Genomic DNA, 13,089 nt, shown 5'->3' with positions numbered 1-13,089 from the left:
ACCAAAGCTCAGCCCCAACCAAGGGGCTGGAACAAATCCAGAGATGCAGCAGCTCTTTGCTATTTCTCTCTGTAGCTGAGAAACCACATTAGAAGAGTAATCCCTGATTTCTTTTGCATGTACAACAAACCATGTGCTAAGCAAGCTCCTCTACCTGTAAATCATTCTGCTTACGTGTCCAAAGTTCCTCTCTCTGCTAGCCTAGGAAGTACTCATTGCAAAGGAGTTGTGTTCTCAGGGAGAGGCTCCACGACCAGGCTGGCTGCTCGGACATCAGTGCCATTCCCAAGAACAGGACACAAACCTCCCCAGGGAGAATGGACAGTGTGAAACAGAAGCAAGACAAAAAGAGGCCTGACTGTTTTATAGATATGCTTTCTATCAGATCATACAAGCCATGCTGTGGGTGTTCTGAAGGCTTTTCCAAGGAGAGGGACCTCCCCAGAGAAGCCTTGGGTGCTCAGCAGATGTGAGTGAGGCACTGGGAGCAAGAAAAGCTGGAACATCCTGAACTGCTCTGAGAGGGAACAATTTTTAGGCTGCTGTAGAGAAACCTCTGTAGCATCAACTACTTCTATCAAAATGGTCAGTTTTCATTTCACTGCATGCTGTCCCATCAATAGCAGTTTAATAGGATTTTTTCCCTATTTACATGCACTTAAACGGCAAATACACATTTCCTTCTCCAGCTGCCAAAAAGTACTTTTTCAACCTGCCTGACTAAAACCACCCAAAACATGCAAAGCAAAATGTGTAAGACAGTTTAAGTTCTGTAGAAAAGGCTGGCTAGCTCAGGTATCTGGGTAACAAATATTTTTATAGGCCTTTCAGTGGCTCAAATCCAGGACAGCTCTGCAGTGATTTATTTCTCCAACAGCTTCTAGGGTGGCCTGTGTAAAATTAGCTGGTAATCACAACCCAGGCCCCTGGTGGGCATGTTCCACACCCAAAGCAGCAGTGACTGGTGCTCCCTTGCTGAGGGTCACAGGAGAAAGAGCAAGGGCTGAGGGGGGGAATGCTGGATATCTCATGCTGTCAGGGAGAATGAAGCTGAGCACCAGAGCATTATGCTAGAACTTTTAAGGATCAAAGCACAGTTCATCTTATCTAAGCCATAAATGTGTTACTTTTTATGATTGCCCTGCTAGTACTCTGAAGAAGCATTAAGTACAGTTTTAAGGGTTATACAGAATTTGTCCTCCAAAAACCTACTCCCTTAAGAGCACACAGCATAGGCTGTTTGCAGTTTGAGTTGCTACAACAGTTCAGAGTTTTTTAACTGAAAATTAATACCCTGTATCTCAGTGCAGAAGGGAGCAAATATTAACAGCACAATCTGTTTATTGACCCTTGAGGAAACTTCTGATGTCTGAGACTTCACTGATTAGGACTTTCTACATAATCACAGCACCTTATTTATGATAGAATTGATTGCAAATCCCCAGGCACTGAAAGTCTGCAAGTCTTGCCCCCACCTTCTCTGCTGCAGGGCCCCTTCTGGGCACTGCCCTGGCCTGCAGGCTCCAGCTCCATCCATAGAACAAACACCCAAACACGTTGCAAATTTTTTTTCCTGCCTCCAATGCAACTTCAGCCACCTTAGCCAAAGCTGAGATGCTTCAGCAACACCTACGTGGTCAGCTCATGTGTCAAAGCAACTCTGGTGTCATCACTGTCTCTCAATGACCTTAAACTATCACCAAGCTGTGGGAATTCTCATACTCTGATGAAAGCTAGAAATTAATGGGAGACTCCCAAATCTTGCACGACAGCAGCTGCTTTTCTTCAACTATTTCCCACTATCTTTAAGAGACGTGATTCAGACATATGTTACAGTTTTATGCTCTCAATTCCTATTATATTCACTCAGGCCTAACAGAATAAGTTCCTCAGATCTAGGCTCAGTTTGACCATGTTTTTCATTCATTTTGGGTGATCTGTTTTTGATATATTTTCTGGATGCACCTCCTTAAATTGTGCTAATGGCTGTAGATTATATGTTAATCCCAGCACTTGTAACTATTCAGACGGAAAATAAAAACTAGACACTAGAAGTCATGTGCTTATTTAAAACATGTAGCTGGACAGTATCAATATGACACAAGGATAGTAGATGAAAATTAACCTGCAATTCCGTAATATCATCCAATAAATCGACCTGCTAATGAAAGGAAACAGATTTCCATAAGAATTCGAGTGGCATCCAAGTAACAATTCCATGATGATACATTTTCAATTAAAGAATTACAATAGACTACACTTATTTTTTCTCTCTAATGTTAGGTTGTAATTCATTATTGTACAGGCAGCTGAATATTAACCTACAGCTTCTGTTCTTTGTCTTGGTAGTAGCTGGGAAATGTTTTCAAGGTCAAATACTTTTACTAAAAAAGATACCTACACACCAAATTTTAAAAATTTTCTTATTTTCTATTATCTGGTTACTTGTTCTTACTTATTTTAGCAAGTTAGAGAAATAGTAACAAAATCTGTGAGAAACTCTGCCAGACTGATGAGTGCAGAGGAGTGTACCCACTCATAACAAAAGCAAAAGTAGGTCTATTTGTTGCTATTCTGTACCCAAAAAAGGCTCATTTATAGAAGGCCACAAGATATGAAAAACGAACTCATGGTTATAAGAAAGTAAAGCCATTTAGTGAGTCAATGTTGGCAGGGGGAAGAAAATTTATTAAATGTCCATTTACTGTGACAAGCTCCTAAGTGCAAGAACATGAAAATTAAATTCAACAAGATCTTTAATTATCTTACATGGTCACTTCATGTTATATTCTCTCACAATGTACCACTCACTAATGTTGCTATCTGGCACCACAAAATGTTAATATTTAATCAGATTGCCAGCAAAATGCATGAAATTCTATAGATTATTTTCCATATGCCGCTACATATCTGTCAATAACTACATTCCTGAGTTTTGGTCAGATGGCACTGATGCCTGAGAGGACAGGAACAGTAGACTGTATTGTTAAATTCCCCACTGAGGCTTAGCTTCAGTAATTCAGCTTTCATTACAAATGCTAAAATTCAGTAGTAACTGAATTTAAAACTTAAAAAAAAAAATAAATTATCCACCTCTACCCTTAGAATATGTGAAAAATGTTTTTCCTTGAGCTTGACAGGAAAACAAAAATAAGGGAGGGATGGAGGAGAGAATCAAGATACTGTTCCCATTACACAGTATCTGTGGAAGGATTATTTCAAGTTAGAAAGCTACCAAGAAATGGAAAAAAAAAATTAATTCTTACATGTTGAACAGTAGTTCCTGCTTCCCATGAAAGCCATCTGTTCTCTGTATGTACATGGTTTGAAAGACATTCCCAGGATTGTGTCAAGCCAAAGGAATCCCCACTAGAGTTACAGAAATATAAACTCCCTTCACAGCGGCAGGAGAGCGCTAAAATGCAGCTCTGAGGACATGGATAGCTCCACCCGCCCCAGGACCATAACAGTCCTGCTGGCATTCCAGGCATTACGTGGGATTTTCCCATCTGATATTGGGTTATGAGAACTGCAACTTTAGCAGGGATAACATTGCAATACTTTGAATTAGAAATTCTTCAGATGAGTCTAAGGCGAGAGCTCCACTCTTCTCTATTGCAAAATGGCATCATCACCCTTTCTCCCATGTGCAGCTGACATGAAAAATGCCTGGAAAATATTTTTGAAATAGGATTAATTCCATAACACAGTTTTTGCCATTACTAATTTTAATGGGAGTGGGACATGACACAGTTTGAATAATATACTTGCTCCACATTCATTTCCAAACTCTGGAAACGGGAGTTGAAAACAGAAGTCTAACAATTAATACTTGTATAAGAAGGACAATCCTTCCTGTGGGCCTGGCATTTTTGCAATCCCTTGTCTACTACTCAACTGAGTTCAAATTGCAATTATTTTTCCTAAGGAGCAATTAAATACTGCTACCAATGTTAAGCATAAACACAACTCTAACTACAAGCAACGCTCAGATGACTTGCTCAGGTTCAAGGGTTCACTGCACATGAATATCCATAAATACCACTGACAGCCTTAGCAGTATAATGAACTTTGCAGCAACTCATGCAGGCAGGCTACACAATACAAGAACATAATGCCCTAACCTTAAAGCAAGAAAGAAACCTGCAGAAGAAATTCTGAGCTACTTTCACAGCTGAAACAGTATGTTCAAGGACTATTTAAGAAACAGGCCAATCTTGTTCATAAAATATTCATGTGTCTATTGTTTTTTTTAAATCATTGGGTGGAATCAAAGAATAGAACTGCAGGAAACATGAACTTTATGTGAAGATGGTCAGTTACATTGATTTATCACTCCAATTAGCAATGTTTTCTTACCTCCATTAATTTAAACATGCAACATTACAAGTTAAACACCCTGAGCTTTTTAAGGCATCACATAATAATTTCTTTAAAGTGCTTACATTTTTTTCTCACAAACACTGGCTACAGTATCACACAGCCTCCCATAACCAGATATTTCTGGCATCTCTTGCAATATATGCCCTGTTCCCAGCTCAAAAATCAGGTCTGTGTTAAAGAAACACTCTGTCTGAAATCTAGGGAATACATTTAAATCATTGGTTTTGTTTAACTTCACTATTTTCATAGTTGCCAAGATGCTGCTTGTCTACTTCTCTGGAGCTGCAGCACAAATAGCAGAGGAAGCTGCTATACAGATCTGCATACTTGGCAAATGCTGCTAGCAAAAGTGAGCACATTGAAAATACAGTATATTTGTAACCAGCTCCAGGCTTTAGGGAACTCTAAGAGTTGATTAAAATTACTTTTAAAAAGACTTACAAACTGAGAAGACGTACGGGGTTTAAGTCAACGGTGTTTTTCCATGTACAACTATGTCCCTTCCTACCTTCTTGAGCTTGACCTGGTGGAAAACTTTTTCAAGGTGCATTTTGCTACTTTTCAAGTCACACAGAAAGCTATCACATCCATTTCTCTCTTCTGAAATGTTATCGCTCCTTACAAAACTCGTTACAAAACTAGAGTGAACTGCCTGAGACCTCCATCTATTTCACAGACATGTCAGCTGGGCTTAGTTTAAGCAGCCTTCAACAGCAGCTTAAGGCACGATATCTGAGCTTACACCAAAGCAGATGAGGAGCACTCAGCAGTCTTCCCACCTCTCTTCAGGCAGTAATCACCAGCAGATAAACTGTAATGGATTAAGACCAGCACATCTGTTCCAGCAGCAAGCATCTGTCTGTATTCTACTTTATCAATCTATGGAGCTGCAGTTCCTCACTGTAAGGGAGCTCAGTGTTAGTAGCTATCATGTCTATCAGGCAGACTAATGACTTTCAGTGCTGCAAGCTCCAAATACAAGCTAGGATGCCAATAATAACAATTCTATTATTCATTTTCTTTCTTATATGTAACAATAGATGAGCAGCCTGCTAAAGTTAAGAGACCCTTCTGATCTTGACTCAGTTTACATATTGATGGGTACATATACCAGATCTCCACAAGCATGGTCTGACCAGCTTTACTAACCTCTACTCACTCATAAATACCATGGAATGGAATAAAAAACTTTCTTATTTCCTGTGTAATCCTGGCATGGGGAAGAGTTTGCCAGATTGATCAAGGTGAAAGACAGCTTTTTTCAATGCCAGCTTTTCTTTTTTTCCTCTGTTGATCAGCTAGGAGGTGCTTCTGCACAGATCCAGAAAGCTGCTTCAGCCACCAACCAACATGAACCAGAGATGATAATGCTTTTTTTTTTGGCTACAACAGAAACATCCAAAAGTGATATTTTTGCAACTCACTCCTCTCTGCCATGATGGGAAGAAATTCTGTCTTTAGCAAGAGGATGGATGCACACCTCTCTGAGAGCCCACCAGAAGAGAATGTGGCAGGGAAGGGACCACAGCTCACCAGCACATCTGGTCTACTCACAAGCACATGGGCTTTTAGGAGAGAGAAAATTGGGGTCTAGATAACAAACTGAGTGACTCAGCCCCTGCTGATCACTAATTTTAAGTGAAGAATGAGTTTGCAATTCCAGGAAAAACAAATCAATACCGTGGCTGTGCCGTCTGCATTTTCTGTCTCCAGTGATTACCTCTTCAGTACTTCAAGTTTCTATGGGTGGTTTTGGTAGTCCTTTTAACATATCACCTTACAGCTGATCCTGGTCTCTTTAAAACTTCTGCAAGGGGTTTTCCCCAGAGAGATGGAGCAGTTACCATGAGCCTCTTCAGTGGCTGAAGTAACATGACATGAACAGCTTAGTCCCACCTTTTCTTTCTTGTTCTCCAGAGCTATCCAGCCATACTCACAAATACCTTTGTAAAGGAGGATCTGAGTGAGGTATTTATCATTGGTGTAGGGCTGAAAAACCCTCTCACCCTGCTAGGACACAGGCTGTTGTAGAGAAGGAAATGTTACCTGCCTCCTTCACAGCTCTGTGTTTGGACAAGTTTATAACATCAGGCTGAAAAATGACAAAATGACATGTAGCTGTTTGAATATGCCAAGTCCTTCTCCAGTAACTAAAAGGCTGTGAAACCAGTGATAGTATTTTGCTTCAGGGCTGATACATGGCAATTATTAAAATGATAGGCTGAGATGGTGCTTTATGCATGGATGCAATAAATTTATTTACACAGGATGCAAATATTGTCTCAAAGCTAGGGGCAAGCAGAGAGCTATCTCAAAGGAACAGAAAGAGCTGGCTGGGGAAGAGGCCCTGCAGTGGTGTCCCCCTGTGAAAGACGAGCCATCCACTGGTCAAATGTGGTCACTCTCAGTGGCCAGAGTGTTTGTGATCTCAAATCCCAGCCAAATATCTCACAGAGGATAATCCTACAATAACACTAATATATACAATTAGCTCACTAATAGATACAATAAGCTCCCAGAAGCAACTAATCCTGCTTTTAAATAACTAACTAAATGAATGAATGGATAAATAAATAATTATTCAACTTGTTAAAGTCAGGCACAACCAAGAGCTTCTCAGAACTGTTACCAAATCAAGATGTTATTTCTGTGTTTCCTTAGAGGCAATGGTTTACCTTTTAAAAAGCAGTATTTAAAAATAGGAGTGCAAGTATTGAAGCATAGTCACCATAATATTTAAAAATTTTATTGCAACAAGGGATATTTAATTTCCAGGTTACATTTTAGTGCTGACAGCCTGCCTATAGCAGAAAAAAAAAAAAAAAAAAGCATACTAAACATCTCCTAGGACAAAAATTATATACACCAAGAATTTGGATTCAAAATCTTGGCAGTTTCGGATACTCATTACTCCATGAGCCAAACTCCAAAATGTGTAGTTCTTGTTCAAAAGTTCCTGTGTTGAATAATTGAGCATCATGATTCATTAACTTGGTAGTTTTGATCATAATTCTTTATAAATGGACCCATAAAGGCCTTGACAACTCAGAGGGGTTTTGGCTTTAGTTTTTTTTTTGTTTTTTTTTTTTTTGGTATTTTTTCTCCAAAAACATTACTGAAGCAGGTAATGATAAATTTAAGAAAACCACCTAACAATACCTTAATAGTTTAAATCTCCAGTAAGACTTTAGGACAGTCATACCTTAAAAAAGGTCTTAAACCTCAAAAAATATGACAAATAAATAAAAGTCAATAGCTAGTAGTATTAGAGATTCAACTCAGTATCCTCACAGATATTGAGGTATGAAAAGGTATGAGCTTTCATATCTAAGTCCTATCAATAATTAATTCCAAGCAAAAATCAACATGAAATATTGGCCTTACCTGAAAATATAAGTCACAGAAGTCAGCACTGGATACCATGTATAAAGGAATGTTAACATTCAAGTGGTCAAACACAATCTTGCACAAAAGAGTGGAATTTCTACAGTAGAAGTCTCTGCAACAGTTGCCCAATATGGCTTCATCCCAGTATCACTTAAGAACATTGTTTCTTGTCAACAGTACAGTACCTAGAGTGCCACTGTATTTGCCAACTCCAAATAATCATTTTTTGGCTGTGGAGTGGAAAAGAAATCATCTAAATTCATAATGTACAATGTGATTTGTCACATTTACTGGCTACCTAATGTCCACCAGTTGGGATCAGTATCTGTGACAAATAATTTTGTCAGTAAATTAAGAAGTTATCAGTTTTTATTGTCCTAAAGTGATTTGTAGAATTTTTAATGCAGCTTTTGCATTCCCTATACAACTGTATGACTCTTTCCTACTGCTCAGTCTTCTTTACCACTTACTTGTTCAGCTACTGATCGCCTATATGATACCCAGCTGATACCTTTTTTCCTCTGAACTGCTGAATTTATGAGGCAGGAAGAAAGAGAATTTCTTTAACACCCATATTCTAGATGGCGAGAGGAAAAATTGCTTCCTAAAAGAGTTTTGGATGATTCACAGCATCCCTTTGTACATTATGAGCCTCAATCTAAAAATTGTTATTCACAATCTACATATGAGACACAAGCAGTTCAATTAAATGGGACCATTTGACAGCTCCTTGCTTTCACATCAGCAAAGCTGGACTCTCTGCAGCAAACACCTAATAACCAAATAAATGGACTTACCATTTCAATGCATGTGAGCTAGAACAGAATCATGTTTCAAATGTGGAATTCCACGTTCTCAGAAGGCATTTAATCCTCTGTGGTATGAGTGATTTTTATTCAGTTTCTAGCATGCATGCAATCCTTTCAAAGATTCCAAAACAGTCTTTGCAATGGAATTGCTATTCTGCTATTGCTGTTGCTCAGCAGAGGGAGAAGGATCACTTTGGGAAACACTCAGGTCTTGCCACAGTAAAACCTGGACAGAAAATCCTATATAAGATGATTCACATTCCGAGTTGGATCTTCACAGATTAAATGCTGCATTTTAGGAGTTTCTACCTCTAGATTATAGAGTAATATGGAGCAAATGTGTTCATACTCTCCTGTGGCAATCTAGCAGTACCTCGGTCTGGACCCAAAAGGATCTGAACTAAACCATGAAACCTGAGACTCAAGAGGACTAGAGGTACTGCCAGAGCTACATCAGTTATTATCCTTTGTGTATATTACAGACATCTCTCTAAAACCCAGTACCATAGCCTGAATTGTGAGTCTGTAATTAACACCCCATATCCATAACAGTCACAATCAGGAGACCTTTGTACAGAAACCATGGAATTGCCTGGAAATCCTTCACCTAAAGCCAGGCAGACAGAAATCCAATTAACTCCCCAAATAAGAAAGCTCCTCACATGTCTCAGGAGTTGTTTCAACTCTCCCATTGTTTTCATTTGGACTCACAAACAAACAAAGCTCAGCAAAACCTTGAAGCTATCACTATTCCAGGAAATGTGCTAATAAGCCTGAAGAGTGGGGGGCCCAGACAAAACTTTGAAGTTATCCCTTACACAACAGCATCTTAATTACCAAGAAAAGGAAAGGCAGTGGAGTCATACTTGCAATAGACACCATCTGTAAGGGATAGATGCTGTTGAGCTGATCCCTAGTTGTTATGTTCAGTGACAAGTTAGAGGAAAGATTCCTTTGGACCTCCTGAGCTTTTCAGAATTTCAGCTTTTTTTTTTCCCTGCTACTGTACATGGAGATATTTTTCTGCTTAAAACATCTGCAGTCTTGTACCTTAAAGATACAATTTATAAGAGAAAATTCTAAGAATGTCTGTGATGCGAGCAAACCATTGGATGCATTTCCAGTTTCTGAAAAGTTTGGGGATTGCTTTTCACTGTGTTGCAGAAGTCCTTCCTAGTGTGATGCTCAGCCAATGCCAGGAAAGGGAACTGCAATTTCCTCTCCCTTGCCACATAGGCATTGCAGAGCACCCATATGGCAAAGGGGCAAATAGCAGCAAGACAGCTATGACTGTTCATTTTATGTTTTCAGTCTGCTTTAATAATAAAAGCCATAGCTTTAGATAATCTCTTAAAAACACAGATAATTTGAACAGAAGAATTTATTGATTTTTTTTTTCCCCTGTCAGTCTGAGTTTTCAAACTTCTCCCTAAGGAAGGACCTTAGGGACATTTGGAATGAGTAGGAAAGGATGAAACACATCCTACATTGCTGGCATCTCACAGTTTCTAAGTTCTCTGGATGTACAACAGGGATACTCACACCTATCTGTGGCACTAGAAAACACAGGAAAATGAGCTGGATGTATGGCTTCAGCACACAATGCAAGTAACCACATCAATATAGCAGGGAAAAAATATCTGCAACAGGAGAGTCCTGGGGATCTGTGGAAATGCTGAGACAGATGCCACTCAAGTGATCTTTTGTGCCACCCTTTTGAAATAAAGGAGCCACAAGTGCCACTATCAGGTCCTGAGTGACCTCATCTGAACACAGAAGGAATAATAATATAATTAAACTGCTATAAAACATCTCCTTTTTTCCTCCCGTTTTAGATTCTAGGAAACTGTGCATTCATATTACTACAAAAGTTTGACAGACTCCTTCAGCAACCTATCAGTAGCTAAATTTTGGCCAAAATTGGGATTCTGATTTCTGCTAGGCTCCAGCTTGCCCCTCCTGTTTAGGCACAAAGGGAAGGAAAAAAAAATAGGGAAGTATATAATTTTTCCCTTGAACAGCAGCCAGCAGAAGTGAGCTGTCAGGCCACTGGACAAGATGAGCACTTGATGTGAAATGTCCTCCAGGGCACAAGAAGCCTTCGTCATCTATCCTTCACCTTTATATCCCTTTAAAATGTTTGTAAAACAAATCCTGTGTTTTGTTCTGGCTCCTGCGACTTTCTGTCCTGTGCTCTGGAATGCGAAGAGCAGCTAGACAAAACACCAGGGAGGCACTTGGAGAAAGAGGGGACCTTCAAAGCCATGCAGCCTCCTCAAGGACAAGGCTTGCAATCCACTTCTGTATTTGCAGTTGGCATGAAAAATTTCAAATAATAATAATAATAATAAAACATACATTGAAACTGTCTATGTTATAGCAGAAATTTAAACTTCCAGCTCTTCATTCTGAAATCTGTCCTCAGTCAGAGAGTGTTAAAAAGTTGACCCTTGCTCATATTGCCTGAACTGACTTGAACAATGCTATTGGCACTGGATTTTGTTTGCTTGCTTGAAATTTTTGTCAGGGCCATGGAGATAAACAACCAATGAACTGATAAAGCATTACAGTAACGTGTTTCAATGGTTAAATATTTTGGTTTTAACTAAAATTATTTTAATTCTCAATGCACCTTCTGAACTGTTTTTAACTTAATGTAGGAAAAAGTTTTGAAATGTCTTTACAGATGTGTTCTTTGTTTTAAAGGAGGGGGGGGAAAAAAAAGACATTTCAAGATAAATGGCTTATGTCTCAGGGAGTGTTAATGAGGTAAGACATTTCCAAAGAGCCTGCAGAGTGACAATAGCACACGGACTGTGGTGGTTCCACAAGTGCGGAACTGCCCCCAGCAGTGAACGCCTACTGAAGTGAAGCAAAGCACAACCAGGAGGGAGGGAGGCAGAGAGGGGGAGAAAGAGGGAGGGAGAGAGAGAGAGAAAGGAAGACAAGGGAAAAAAACCAAACTCTTGCAAGTTCATGCACCCCTATTACAAATTCATTTTAATTAAACAAAGAGATTATACAGACATTGCTGACAGGGATTATCAAAATAGAATGGCGCCACCTGCCCCTTGCAGCCCAATTAATTAGCAGAGAATCTGAGGTGCCAATTATCACAAAGGAATAAGAAAGGATCAGTAAACACAGCTCATGATGAACTTGAAAATTAACTCTTTCAGCTCACAGCTGAAGTCCGATAGCCTCACATGCAGGCCTGGTGCTGCTACAGCCCACACTGAAAAGACACAACAGGCTTCTCCAGATCCCTCTTTCCCATGGTTTCATGAACTATGACCACTCCTGCTCTTCATGAAGTTCCTAGAGCACTTTTAAAAATGATGCCACTAAATTCAAATAATAGATAAAGTCATTTAAGATTTAAAAGTTTCCACAAAAGACAGACTTGTTACTGTTTTTTGAAGTATGTCAGGAAAATATAGATCACTTCTCACGCCATACCAGAGACGTTTTAAGATTAATCCCTGAGTAGAATTCCAGTTACTGACAGATAACAGGTAGAAGTTTCAATTTTCTAGGAAGTAGAAAGTCATTTGCTCATAGGTCCTTGACTCCTCTCCCTCTCCACATAAGAATCTTCTCTGTCAAGCTCTTGGGTAGGATGCCTCCAGGAGTAAAAGAATGCAAGTAGGAAGGCTCAGCAGCAGTAGCTAATTGTAATCTATTCTCCTGGGGAATCCAGAGTCTACCAGAGTATCCCAGAAATGAAACTTCTGGCTTTGGATCAATGCAGTGTGAGCCACTACCAAAGGCACTGCTGTGTCCAGTCTGCCTCAGCACTTGCACAACTGGCTGGTGGTGGCTCTGGTAGGGAAGAGCTACTGCCATTTGCCCTTCCCTGGTATAAATCCCATATCACTTTTAGCAGAACTTCCTCCTCCTTTCCCCTAGAAAGTTCAAAATTGTACCTGCCCTCAGTCTATGGACTCGAAGCTGTGTCACACAGAGGAATCAGTAAGTACCCCATGTGTGGGGCCTCAGGATTTTTTTCCAGTTGTTGGAGGAAATACACTGAGGAATGGCACCTTCAACTTCCCCACCTCAGAAGAATGATCTGCTGCCTTTCAGGGCAGGCAGTGCGAGCACATCTTATGAAAACTTGTAATCACAGCTTAACCTTACTTCATGGTTTCCTGGAGGCCATAAAAACAAATGAACAATGAGATGCAAAGCTGTGGAAGCAAGAAGAGGCAACCACTCCCTTTTAAAATTTTTTTTTCTACAAAATAGAATTTCTTTTGGAGAATGTTTACCTTTTCACTATGCATATGCTCATGTTATAGTTATATTGACAACTATTATAAGTATTATATAGAATGATAAACATAGCTTGTAGAGCTAAGCAACTCAATACAAAAAGGGTGGATGAATCCTCAGTTACCCCAGTGTAAATTCTGTGGTTTTCTGTTAGCTTGGCTGGATTTGAGTGTCACATCTGCAATTAAACCCCACTCCTGTCTTTGTGCTATTTCTTCTCTATTGCATTTGAAAC

At 39.6% G+C, this 13,089-nt stretch overlaps 1 protein-coding gene and 1 long non-coding RNA gene across 35 annotated transcripts in view; both read right to left on the bottom strand.

Moving 5' to 3' along the window:
• Positions 1 to 13,089, bottom strand: part of BMPR1B (bone morphogenetic protein receptor type 1B) — a 237,721-nt gene that overhangs the window by 79,236 nt on the left and 145,396 nt on the right. The gene's annotated exons all lie outside the window — the stretch shown is intronic.
• Positions 2,680 to 11,066, bottom strand: LOC135298881 (uncharacterized). Its single transcript, XR_010360942.1, has 3 exons — positions 8,568 to 11,066; positions 7,768 to 8,000; positions 2,680 to 3,669 (listed from the first exon to the last, which is right to left on the bottom strand). It is a non-coding gene; the product is annotated as an uncharacterized LOC135298881 (long non-coding RNA).

This window comes from Passer domesticus, chromosome 4, assembly GCF_036417665.1.
Source record: "Passer domesticus isolate bPasDom1 chromosome 4, bPasDom1.hap1, whole genome shotgun sequence".
NCBI classification, from domain to species: Eukaryota; Metazoa; Chordata; class Aves; order Passeriformes; family Passeridae; genus Passer; species Passer domesticus.
The sequence above is the reverse complement of the archived record's forward strand: the minus strand, read 5'-3'. Positions and strand labels throughout refer to the sequence as shown.